The 13,600-nt window shown below is 41.1% G+C and overlaps 1 protein-coding gene and 1 non-coding gene across 2 annotated transcripts in view; one reads left to right on the plus strand and one right to left on the minus strand.

Annotated features, from left to right (window-relative positions):
• The window catches only part of LOC126162184 (probable peptidyl-tRNA hydrolase 2), a 70,133-nt gene that overhangs the window by 20,352 nt on the left and 36,181 nt on the right, over nt 1-13,600 (plus strand). The gene's annotated exons all lie outside the window — the stretch shown is intronic.
• Nucleotides 8,903-8,977, minus strand: Trnaw-cca (transfer RNA tryptophan (anticodon CCA)). The gene has a single exon. It is a non-coding gene; the product is annotated as a tRNA-Trp (tRNA).

Genomic DNA, 13,600 nt, shown 5'->3' on the forward strand with positions numbered 1-13,600 from the left:
TTCTGTATGGTCTAACATTTATCACTTCCCTGCATGTTATGGTCATTTTGGGATTATGTGCATCACTGTGGAAGAATGTGACAAATTGTCACCTGGTAGATGGAATACATCTACATACTCTAATGCCCTTCCTTTCTTTGGCATTTAAATGATCCGCTCTGCATTGTTTCTGCAAAATGCTACCACGATTTCCTGTTTTCCCTATGCTTCCTCGCTTCTTTTTACTTTCCGTACCTTTGTTATGCTAATTGTTCTGTCACCTACTTGATGTTCTTTAATTGTGCTTTGCCTTCTGACAGATTTATTGCACTTACTATGCACCTATTGTTTCGCACTTTCACTAGTGATTCCTGAACATACACTACATTTGAAATTTCCTGTTGGGAATATCTTTCCTCTTATCACTGCTTTCAACCACAATATCTTTTCCACATGTCACCCAATTTCTTCTTGGACTCCTGATCGGACTGGAACTTACATCCTTTCGATTCCTTTTCCACTATTAAGGGTACGCATTTCCATTGTAAACTTTTCCCGCATAGTCTAATTTAACTTCCTGCTGTGCTAGAAAATCACTGCCCATCAGTCCGTCATATGGGATGTCTAACCCCGAACTGTACACATGAAATGTGTGTTCAACATCTCCAACACCTTTCACACTGCTCATAATGCACTTACTGCTTCGCTGGTAACACCCTTTAATCGAAGCCTGTCTGCTTCTGTATTCTGACTGTACAGTCTACGGGGATACCTCTTCTCTTTAACAAACATAGCCATGCACCTGTATTTGTTAACAGTTTTAATTTCTTCCTTAACTCTACACAATATAACACTGTTAGTGTTTCTAACTATTGGCTTGTTTACTGTGATAATGCTCACCCTTTAGTTTTCTTAAACTACTTTCCCTGTTTTGCTTGACACTGTAACTCTTCTTTTTTCTCCATGCATGCCAAGGCCCTTCATGATAGTCATTAGTGTACTGACCTGGTCATTGACACTTAATGTCTTGTATCCTGATGCATGGTACACCACAGTTCCTGACAGATTACACAGTTGGCCTCCCCTTTCTCACAATGAATGCAATCTGTTAACTTTTCTGCAATTTCCTTTTAACATGCTGTGGTCTGTTTTCATCATTTTCCTTACGCATGCCATGCATGGGCCTGTGTGACCTGGTTTATCACAATCATAGCTGAAATTTGTGAATTTTTGTCTCTGCATAGTGCAAATCCTTCTTTCTAGGATTTTTGCTACACTTACTTGCTATGTGCCCTTGTACACTACACATAAGAAATCTTAACTCATATTTGACTTAAATGCTCCATGTGCATGCTCATTCCTTATTTGCAGGGCTGTTCTGTGTTCTTTCATTGACAACTGAGCACTTTTCTTCCTGTAATACTAATTCTACTACAGGAGCTAATCCAGTTTCAACTCAACTTCTGACTTTTATTTGTATTTAATCATTACTTAGCCCTTGTATAAAGCATTCTCTACCTAAAATGTCTGCCACCTCTATGGCACCTTTTTTGTTTTCTCAACTTGTGACCCTAGTCATGGCTTCCATAAAACTCTATTTTGGTGGTCCATTGGCCTAGAAGAAATTGGTTCCCAATGGCCTTGCCTTAGCTGGAAAATGGGGGAATAAGAATTTTTCAGTGAATTCCCTCAGGTCTCATTCGTTACTGTCAAAAGATTTCCCTAACATACACAACAGTTCCTTAGGAGTTACTTTGCTGTTTACTGATGATGAAATTCTCTTGATGCTCAGCTATGAATCGGTGGCGTTTGCACTGACCTTGTGGCTCTGCTCAGTGGAACGGTCTAATTCCCCTTGGAGCAGGATGTGGCCATGCATCAGGCCACCACTGATTTTGCTTGATGCACTGCTCCTTGCAGCTCACCCTGTGATAGTGTTGCCCAAATGCTGTGTGTCCCCTTGTTTTTCTATCCCACACCTATCTGTCCGCTACTCCTATCTGCTTCAACTGCCGTGACTCTCCCTTCAGAATGTTTTCATCAGAGTTTTAATCAATTCCCCCATCCCCCTTACCAGTCCCTGACTTGTTGTAGTATTTAAAAGCCCTCGCCATCTCACTGACTCTAAGTACGTACTATTTTTCAGAAGCAGAGTGGAGGGAGGTAGGCATCTGTTGTAAATTCATATCCTGGGCTTGCTATAGGTTCTTCATGACATATATATGTCTCTTCCAGAGACTCTCCCTTATCTGTCTCTTACAATGGCTCTGAAATGATATTTATGGCTGACAGTGTTATTTCTTAAACACGGCTGGTGTGTCTATGGCACCACCAGCTGAAGAGATTTCCTTGTGGTGACTTGAAGCATCTTGACATTTTATGTAAGCCTGTTGTCATGTTCGTGCTCTGCCTGCCTTGTAACTATTCGTTCATTGTGCTTGTGATGCTTTCCCTTGGTATTAATTCTTAGGACTTGGCTGCCATTTCCATGGATTAAAGACACAATGTCTTTCATTATGAAAACAATTTGAAGTTATCACATTGCTCTGTTACCTATCAGGAAACTCGTTATGAGTTGCAGCTTTTTAAACTTGTTACGCAGTGAAGTATCGAAATAATTATTTTTTCCATATACTTAGGTAGTAGTTGTCTTTGCAATATACGAGGGCCTACTGAAAAGTAATGACTGTGAATTTTTTGTGTGAGAACTCTTAAAGCTTTTTTTCTTTTTTTTAAAAAAAAAAAAAAAGAAACGTTATTAACATTCTACATCTTTATTCTTCGTGTTTACGTATTTGTTTCTCAACATAGTCACCCTGGCAGTGAACACATTTCTCTCCCAATGAGAGACCACTTTGTTGACACCATCGCTTTAGAATGCTTGTCTTTGTTGGCGGAGCCACAACCTGACCTCTGCTTGCACCACTTCATTACTATCAAAATGAAGTCCTTGATGTTCTTTAAGTTTTGAAAACAGATGGGTCCAAGTTGAGACCATATGGAGGATGATCGATGACAGTGAACCCAACACATCGGATTGTTGCAGATGTCGCAGCCCTCGTGTGTGGTCTGGCATTGTCTTGCTGAAGGAGAGGGCACTCCATCTGTGGACGAACTCTTCGAATTCGAAACTCGATTACAGCATGCTGTTTGTCATGCACCAACATAGTTACATTACACACAGCCATGTTACACGCTACAATTGGGAGTCCTCTAGCGGCAGAGGGCTGCAAGTAAGTAAACATGAGGAATAAAGATGTAGAATGTTAATAACATGTGTTTTGTTTGAAAAGTTTTCGTATAAAAAATTTGGCGGCATTATTTTCCGGCATGCCCTAGTACAATCACAATTGTGATTTTATTAGTACACACACGAGGCGATTTTGATGGCTCATTTGCTTCCATTTCCCTCGTGGCACGTGTAACAAGTTTCTTACTTCGTTTTGTAGTCAAATATTGTCAGATTTAGTAGTGTGTTCACTATTGTAATAGAAAACTTAGGTGTGGAAGTGCTGCTTGTAATTCATATGCCTAAACTATTATGTTAATCTCTGGATTATGTTTAACTTCTTTTACTCTTGGGAGGTTTTTGTGTAATTGTTGCGATATGTGATACTCTTTTGCTGCTTCCTTACATATTGGGGATTAAAGGTACAACAAACATAAAACTGAGCATGTAGTACCCTAACAACATGAGTTCACATCTTTATTTCCCACTTTCCATTATTGAAGAAATTAAGTGAAAAGTTGAAGTTTTTGTAAAAAGGATAAAAATGCAATTTTTTCGACCTGGTTTTGTAAAAATCTTTGCCCTATAAAATTTTCCAATCTGGGCTCATTAGAGAGACCATGCGTTTAACCACAAGAAAAGGTGTATTGAATTATTCAATGCAGGCAAACAATTGAATCAAGTTGGGTGCAAAAATTGCGGCACAAAAAAATGTAAGCTTCGCATTCTTGATTCATAGAGTAAATGCGTGCTGAATGTGAAACTTGATACCCAGTAGTTCAGTAGCACAAGGTTGTGGACTACAAAATTCCTCTCACCTGTTATTTTCCAGTAGGCTGTAGCTGGGTTAATGTTTGAAGTCATGCAGAATGTAATGTTTCCTGTAACCCCAGTGCAAGAAACCTTCTGTCTATGCCAACTGACAGTGAATGTTTATAATCAATTGCCTCAAAATTGACATTGCCAGATTCTACCTTTACCACAAAGGTACTGCAAAGAAAGGATCTAATGGGGTTTGCTCATTTCTTCTTGATTGTATTGAGGAGAAAGCCAGCCACAAAATGAAACTTCTGTATGTCTTCCCAGGTGGGTGTGGTAGACAGAACAAAAACCACAGTCCTGTTCGTGTCTTACGTTGGTGGATGAAAAGGGATGTGAAACAGTAACGCATTGTTTCCCAATCAGGGGCAACTCATACCTACTGTTTGATAGTATAATGTAATGGGATAGATAAAAAAAATCTACTGATCAAGCAGCAGCAGCAGGAGAACACACTTATCAAAATGGTTTTACATATGCAAGCTTTCGGAGCCAGTGGCTCCTTCTTCCAGCAGAATGGTTGAAGAGGGAGGAACAGGGATGAAAGAAAAGGACTGGAGAGGTTTAGGAAGTGGATTAGAGTTCAGAAAAGTAATCCAAAACCCCGCATCAGAGGAGACTTACCAGATGACTGAGAAGGAAGGTCTGATATTGTAGGCTTGATAGTCATAACTCATTCTTTGATATGATTGGTACTATAACAGTGTGATGTTTGTGTTGTCAATGGAATTGAATTTAAAGCCAGGGTAACAGTTCTTCCGTGTGAATTTTAAGTGTCAACAGGCTTTGCTCTGCAAATTCTTTGTTCCACTTCGTTCACTTGTAGTGATTGAACCCATGTTCTGTGACCACATATGGACTAATTATGTTCGTTCCACGTGTGCGTGTTTTTTACCATGTGCATGTTCTTTGTTCAAGAGGTGGTGTGTTCATTTAATGAATTAAGACTGTGTGTGTTTTGACATGCTTCAGTGAAGTGTTTGACTGCCTTGAGTTGTTTATGTTAAATATGATGTTCAGTGATCCAGGTTCCTTTCAATGTTTCAGTACATATCGAGACATTCGTGCACACTAAAATCAAGAAAGGAAAAAAAAAATTGCCTTTTGCATGCTATGCGGGTGTGATATTAATGTTGTGCATACTGGAAGAAACAATTTAAGTAATCATGTGAAGTGCACTAAACATGCCAGTCATGTTAAATCGGAGGAATATAACTAGAAAATTTTTTTTTTTTTTTTTTCCAAACCTGGAAATATTGACAGTGACATAATTAGGGCTATAGAGCTGTGGCTGCATGAAAACGACATGCATTGTAAATAAAATAGCAAAAAATGAATTATCTGAAGTAGTTAGTACCTTCAGAATGGACCGTTTTCTTTGGCAGTGGATGGAAGAAATGACACAAATGCTAAATTGTATCCTGTTGTTGTTACATTCTATGATATTTCACGGGAAAAAGTAGTGAGCACTGCGCTATCCATACCAGCTTTAGATGGATGCTCAATAGGGCGAAACATAGGTAACATGACGTTATGACAGCTGAATTCTCATTACATACCAGTTGAAAACTGTGTGGCTTTCTGCTCTGAAAATGCTCTTGTCAATGACGACACAAAAATGGAGTTTCAGCAGTTCTGAAAGAAGTTCAACCAGATATCGTCGTCGGAGGTTGCATTAGCCACCTGATTAATCTAGCAGCTGAAAAACATGCTGCGAGATTACCACTTAAAGTGGATCATATCCTTGTTGATATATTTTATTTCTGAGAGAAGAGTGTCAAAAGAAAAGAATGCCATAAATTTCTGAAGTAGCACAATAAAGAGGCAAAGAAAATTCTGAAGCATGTATGTACTGGATGGTTATCTTTTAGTAGATGTTTGGATAGGCTACTGGACCAGTGGGATCTGCTTCACTCTCTCTTCAAGGAGGAAGTAATATTATGTACCCAAAACATTTCCACAAGCTTGCCACCTTTGAGAATACCTAGAGTTGAACAAAGTGGATCCAATGAGCATTAGAAGAGGAGAATTCTTGATTCTGCTACTACACATGCCAGTAAAAGCATAGCATATTCTTCCAAATGTGACCAACCCATCCTAAAAAGTAAGACTTCTGCTACAAAATATGAGGAAAAATTGTTTATGTTCATATCTTCAAACTTGAACAAGGCCTTTTGCACCTCCCTTCATCTTCATGTGACTATTCTTGTATTTCCCTTCAGTCTTCTTGCCCATAAGTTCTGTTTTTATTAGAACTTCTAATGGATTTGCTAAAGCAATTATCAAAAGTTCCTCATTGCTTGAAATTGTGTACAGCTTGATTAAGAATCAAAGAAGTGATGACAAGTTAATTATTGGCATTCAGACTTCAGACATAGTGAATGATCTTCAGGATACAGATAAATCCCTTTTCTTTTCATCCTTGAGAAACTATAGTTTACTGCCTGTGACTACATCATCAAGTTTCCATTCAAGGATGATATGGTAAAGCACGCTCAAGTTGCTAGGGTAGACAAAATTGAAGATGCAAAGGTTTCTTCTGTTTGTTGTTTCTTGGGCTATCATGTTATGCTAGGAAGAGAATGAAACTACAGCCGAGGTGGTGAATGAGATTGAGGCAGTTCACAGCTCTTCAGGTAGATGACGCTTTGGCTGCAAATCGAGATGCTGCAAGTGATTTCAGTTGGGCACAGGTATCAAGAATTTGCGGAGCCAATGGACCTCTAAACCATAACTGAATTTCTAGAGTTATGCTCTCTGTTCTCACCATACCCGACAGCGGTGCAGAATGTGAATGTGTTTTCAGTCTTGTGAAGAAAAATAGAACTGAGTTCAGATCATCCATGTTGAATGAATCTCTGGAGTCTATTTTTATTTTAAAAATCAGAAGGAGTTCTGGTCCGTGTTATGATACAACATTTTCTCAAGACTTTTTGTAGGAAGCTAAGTGGCCAAAACTATGACTTTAAAGTCTAAGTAGCATGTGATTTGAATTGTATATTATATTATTTCTTGGAGTATACTGTGTAGAGCATGGATTATTGTTATTTTGTAGCCCAGAAGTATTACTACTTTCATCAAGCCGGGGTATTTTGGAAAACATTCGATTTTTTGTTGCACTTGAGTTTTACTGATACCCCTTTTCGAAAGTTGGCAGGTATGTAATATTCAAGACAGAGAGTACTGATAAAACATTGTGCATGAGTAAATAAGAATGAAAAGCTAACTGCATTGTATATATCAGAGGTGGGAGGGGGATGGCAAAAAAACAGACAGGTCAGAAAATGGAAGACGTAGAAAACTAAAACAGAGCAAACGCAGAGCAATTACTGTGAAGAAATACTGAGACAGAAGAAGTTTACGTAAATTAAGGCCAGGAGTTGTGAGAAACTGTTGTCTGGGGGAAGAATCCAGATAGTGAGCGTAGTGGAACAGCCACTTAGTTCACAACTGCCATGTTGTAAAGCATGCTCTGCAACAGGAACTCGTGTGTTGACAGTACACACCCTCTGTCTGTGGCCATTCATCCTAACCGATAACTTGGTGGTAGTCATGCTGATGTAAAAGACCAAACAGTGTTTACACAGCAACTGGTATATGATATGTCGTTTCACAGGTGTCTCTCCCTTTGATAATATATGTTTCGCCAGTTACAGGGCTGGTATAGGTGGTGGTAGGAGGGTACGTAGGGCAAGTCTTGTACATAGGGCAAGTTGTGCAGGAGGGATGGTCACAGAGGTTGGAGCCATAGCTTAGATACAAGGGTGCATGAGGAGTATAGGGCATGACAAGGATATTGTGAAGGTTGGGAGGGCAACAAATAACTATTCTAGGTGTGGTGGGTAAAATCTCAGACAGAACGGATCTCACTTCAGGGCACGATTTTAGGAAGTCATAGCCTTGTCGAAATAGCTGATTAATGCATTCGAAACCAGGATAATGCTGAGTGACAAGTGGTGTGCTCGGAAGTTGTATTTTGGGACCAACAGCACCAGGATTGGATGTGATTTCCCAGGAAATTTGCTTTTGAACTAGGCCAGTGGAGTAATTACCACCAGTCAAGGCTGAGGTGAGATTGGTGGTGTGCTGCTGTAAAAAGTCAGCATCTGAGCAGATAAGTTTGCTTGATTTCCAATGCTGTCTGGGAGGGAATGTTTGACGTGGAAAGGATGACAACAGTCAAAATGTAAGTACTGATGTTTGTTGGGTGTAATGTGGACAGAAGAGTATTGCTGGCCTTCAGTGAGGATGAAATCAACATCAAGGAAAATGGCATGGGATTCGGAATAAGCCCATGTGAAATTTAATTGGGAGAAGGTTTTAGAGATTCCATGAATTTTAACAGGTCAGCCTTACCATGAGTCCATATGGGAAAGATTTCATCAATGTATCTAACTCAAAGCAGAGATTGAGGCTTATGGATCCCAGGAGAGCCCTCTCCAAGTGACCCATGAGAAGGTCGGCATAGGAAGGAGCCATCCCAGTTCCTATGGCCGTACCCCTGATCTGTTTGTAAGTCTGCCCCCTCCTCAGAGGTGAAGTAGTTATTGGTGAGTATAAAATCGATTAATGTGAGTAGGAGGAATGTCATAGGTTTTTGATTATTTTAGTTGTTATATCTACCTTTTGATAGGGACTTCAGCATGGTCGAGGGGGGGGGGGGGGGCTGTATCTACATTCTTAAAGAGTATACAGAACTTTTTCTACAGTCAAGTGTTCGGGGTATTTTTGAGGTGAAAATGGTTGAAACATCAGATATCAGTTACATACCTGACTAGTGGCCTTAGTACGACAAAGAGGTTGTTTCCAGAATGAGATTTTCACTCTGCAGCGGAGTGTGCGCTGATATGAAACTTCCTGGCAGATTAAAACTGTGTGCCGGACCGAGACTCGAACTCGGGACCTTTGCCTTTGGCGGGCAAGTGCTCTACCAACTGAGCCACCCAAGCACGACTCACGCCCCGTCCTCACAGCTTTACTTTTGCCAGTACCTCGTCTCCTACCTTCCAAACTTTACAGAAGCTCTCCTGCGAAGAGCACCTTTTTTTGGCTTTTGAAATTATGGTCCCCATTTTGAGTTTGACCTCCACTTGCCAAATTTTGCAGAAGTGCGGGTCATATGGGGAAGGACGCCCTACTGTTGTACATTAATTTTCCACTATGTGCTGTTATCTTTCCCACCTACCAATCAAGTGGATCTACGTCTGCACCCAAAACCCATTGTGGCGACCAGTCCGTTTGATGGATTTGTCATGTACCCTCTCGCCCCCTGACAACGCAGGGATTGCTCTGTCGATGCCTGAGCAGTAACCCTCCTGTGTCAGCCAAGAAGTAGGTGCCTGTCAACTTCGGAGTACCATGACTCGAGGCAATGGCTACTGTGCCAAGTGGCATTTGCCTTGGTGGAGTGGTGCCCACGGGGAGAGCCTCCATTCAGAGTGGCATCGGGGCAGATGTTCCCCAGTGAAATGGATCAAACTTAACTGGCTGTGCCAACACAGCCATCTTAGCATTTAAGAACAGTGACTTTAATGCAGAGGTGTACAATCCTGCGGCATTTCTGTCTTTGTCCAGGTCTCAAGACAAGAGCCATGTAAGAAGAAATGGAAGCTGCATACTAATCTGGTGCGACATGGAGTCCATTTTGCTTGCCGCACCCAGAAGGGACCCAAAGATAAAAGAGTGTATACTGGAGCTTTTATCCTGGTTAGTGTCAACCTGTCAGTTCGGGCAACAACCTGTAATGTTTATCTCCCACCAGATGGACCCTTCCATTATCACAAGCTGTAGAGTCAGTGGAACAGCTGTCTTCGCCCTTCCTGGTACTGGGGGGTCTTTAATGCCCATAATCCTCTGTGGGGCGGCGACACTATGTCTTGAAAAGGCCGTTTGCTGCCTGCTCAGCAAGAGCTGCAACACATTTCAGTGCAGCCCACGGAACATAGTCAACTATTGATTTCACAGTTTGCAGCCCAAGTATCTTACCCATTATCCAGTGATGTGTCCATCACAATCTTTGGACAGTGACCATTTTTCTATTGTTTTCTCCTCTCCACCCATGGACGTCTGGAACACGATCCACATTAGTCACTTAGGGAAGCTGATGGGCAGGCTTCCTCCTCCACGACCAATTTAGCTGCCGGTCGTGCGACGGATATCAACAAACTGCTACAGGATACTGTTGATACTATCATTCATGTTGCCGTAGCAACAAAAACCTGCTTCTTGAGCTCATTTTAAGCAATTCTTTGACAAATGGGCTGTGTAAGCCATATGGTCAGTCACCTTTTATGTTGGTACCTTGAAGCTGGAGGCACCACAGATTATGTGGTTCATCTGGAATCTGCAGTGTGCAATACTTTCGTGCATCACCAATATCTGATTGTTGTGTTCTTTGATCTGCAGAAGACATACAATACCACCTGGCAACATCATGTACTATGTACACTCATGAGTGGGGTTTACAGGGCAGTTTACCCATTTTTATCCAGAATTTTCTGTCTCTGACTTTTTGGGTCCAAATAGGTTCAACTCTCAGTAACCAATATATACAGGAAACTGGAGTCCCTTAGAGACGGTTCAGAGTGTAATGCAGTTCACCATCCCCATCAGTGGTATCGTAAATGCAATGGACCCCACAGTCTCTGTGTCACTGTATATGAATGATTTTTGCCTGTACTATGCCTCTGCATCACTGCCAACCACTGAGTACCAACTTCAGGGGGCTGTCTGGAGAGTATCTACATCCACATTTACATCATACTCAGCAAGCCACCTAATGGTGTGTGGCGGAGGGTACTTTTTCGGTACCACTATCTGATCCTCCAATCCTGTTCCACTCACGATAGTGCGTGGGAAGGATTGTCAGTAAGCCCCTGTATTAACTCTAATTTCTCGAATTTTCTCCTCGTGGTCAATACGCAAGATGTATGTGGGGAGGAAGTAATATGTCGTCCGACTCCTCCTGAAAAGTACTGTCCTCTGAAACGTGCTGTCCCAAAATTTCAATATTAACTCTCTCCGTGATGCACAACGCCTCTCTTGCATCGTCTGCCAGTGGAGTTTGTTTCTGTAACACTCTCTCGCCAGCTAAATGATCCTTTGACGAAACACACTGCTCTTCATTGGATCTTTTCTATTTGCTCTATCAGTCCTATCTGATAGGGATCCCAGATATAGGAACAGTACTCAAGAATCGGTCAAATAAGCGTCTTACAAGCCACTTCTTTTGTGGATGAGTTTCATTTCCTTAAGATTCTTCCGATAAATCTGAGTCTGGTGCCTACTTTCCCCACTATCTGTTTTATATGGTCATTACACTTAAGGTCGCCCTGGATGGTTAGGCCCAGATATTATATGGCAAACACTGTCTCCAGCTGTTTGTCATCAATAGCGTAGCTGTACAGTAGTGGATTTCTTTTCCTATGTATGTGCAATATGTTACATTTTTTTTACATTAAGGGTCAACTGCCAGAGCTCGCACCCATCATCAATTCTCTGCAGGTCGTTCTGCAAATTCTTATTATCTTCTGGCATTGCTACTTTGATATAGACAACTGCATCATCTGCGAATAGCCTTGAAGAGCCTCTGATGCTTTCTACTAGATCATTTATATATATTGTAAACAGCAACGGTAATATCACACTTCCTTATGGTACTTCAGATATTACTTTTAAATCTGTTAATTTTGTTCCATTAAGAGCGACGTGTTGATTTCTATCTGCAAGAAAGTCTTGAATCCAATCACAAGTCTGCTCCAATACTCCATAAGCTCGTATTTTTCTCATTAAACGGTAGTATGGGACGGTGTCAAAGGCCTTACTGAAATCAAGGAACAAGACATCAACCTGAGTGCCGTTGTCCACTGTGCTGTGGATTTTGTGGAGGAACAGAGCGAGCTGAGTTTCGCAGGATCTCTGTTTGCGGAGTCCATTTTGATTTTTATAGAGGAGATGTTCATTTTCCAAAAAAGTCATAATTCTTGAGCATAAAACATGTTTCACAATTCTACAACAGTTTGACGTCAGTGATATAGGTCTGCAATTGTCAGGATCTGTCCTACGGCCTATCTTAAAAACAGGAATGACCTGCACTTTTTTCCAGTTGTTATGTACCTTTCTTTGCTCAAGCAATCTACAATAAATTACTCCTAGAAGGGGATCAAGTTCTTTCGCATAATCTTATAGATGAAACTTCCTGGCAGATTAAAACTGTGTGCCAGACTGAGACTCGAACTCGGGACCTTTGCCTTTCGTGAGCAAGTGCTCTACCAACTGAGCTGAACTACCCAAGCACATGCTTGGGTAGCTCAGTTGGTAGAGCACTTGCCCGTGAAAGGCAAAGGTCCAGAGTTCGAGTCTCGGTCTGACACACAGTTTTGATCTGCCAGGAAGTTTCATATCAGCACACATTCCACTACAAAGTGAAAATCTCATTCTGGAATCTTGGGTATCTCATCTGGTCCTGACACCTTTCGATTGCTAAGCAATTGTAGCTGCTTTTCAATTCCGTGATCGGTTATCTCAATATCTGCCATTTCGACGTACGCATTGAAGGGAAGGACAGTGTTACGATCTTCCATGGTGAAACAGCTTTGGAAGACCGAATTCAGTATTTTGGCCTTTTCTCTGGTATCTTCCATTTTGGTGCTGGTGTGGTCACTGAGAGAATGAATAGATGTTTTTGACCCACTTACTGATTTTACATATGACCAAACTCTCTTAGTGTTTTTACTCAGGTCGGTTGGCTTTCAAAATTGTTGAATCCTTCTCTCATTACTCTCCTTATGCTCATTTTCACTTCATTCAGCTTTTGTTTGTCAGCTAGGTTTTTACCTATCTTGAACCTGAGATGAAGTGCTTGTTGTTTATGTAGCGCTTTCCTGACGTGGCTATTTAACCATGGTGGATCTTCCCCATCACTTAAAACCTTACTCAGAACATACTTGTCTAGGGCATATTGAACGATGCCTTTGAATTTTTTCCATTTGTTCTCCACATCTTTGCCCTCGTCACCAAATATTTGATGCCGACTGCTGAGGTATTCTGAAATTTGTATCCTGTCACCCTTGCTGAGCAGGTATATCTTCCTACCTTTCTTAACATTCTTTGTAGGACCCATCATCATAGATGCTGTCACAGCCTTTTGATCACTGATACCTTCCTGTTTGTTGCCAGGAGGTCTAAGACATTACCCTCTTGAGTTGTTTGTCTTACTATGTACTCAAGGCAATTTTTGGACAAGACATTCAGAACATTGCCACACGAATCCCTGTCTCTGCCACCAGTTTTGATGGCGTAACAGTCCCAGTCTATTCCTGGTAAGTTGAAGTCATCCCCTATTACAATGGCATGATCAGGAAAATTACTAATGATATTCTGCAATTTCTGTCTGAAATGCTCTACATTATTGGGCCCTGAATCACGGCTATTAATTTTCTGCTGCGAAATCACAAGTTGTGCCTTTTTGCCGACTTCGGGCTGTGCACCCATGCCCAGAAATTTGTGGTGACCAGTTACTTGAAGTCATTGAAACTTTTCAATTATTTGGTATTTTATTTGACGACAAGCTCA

Source organism: Schistocerca cancellata, chromosome 1, assembly GCF_023864275.1.
Source record: "Schistocerca cancellata isolate TAMUIC-IGC-003103 chromosome 1, iqSchCanc2.1, whole genome shotgun sequence".
Classification (NCBI taxonomy): Eukaryota; Metazoa; Arthropoda; class Insecta; order Orthoptera; family Acrididae; genus Schistocerca; species Schistocerca cancellata.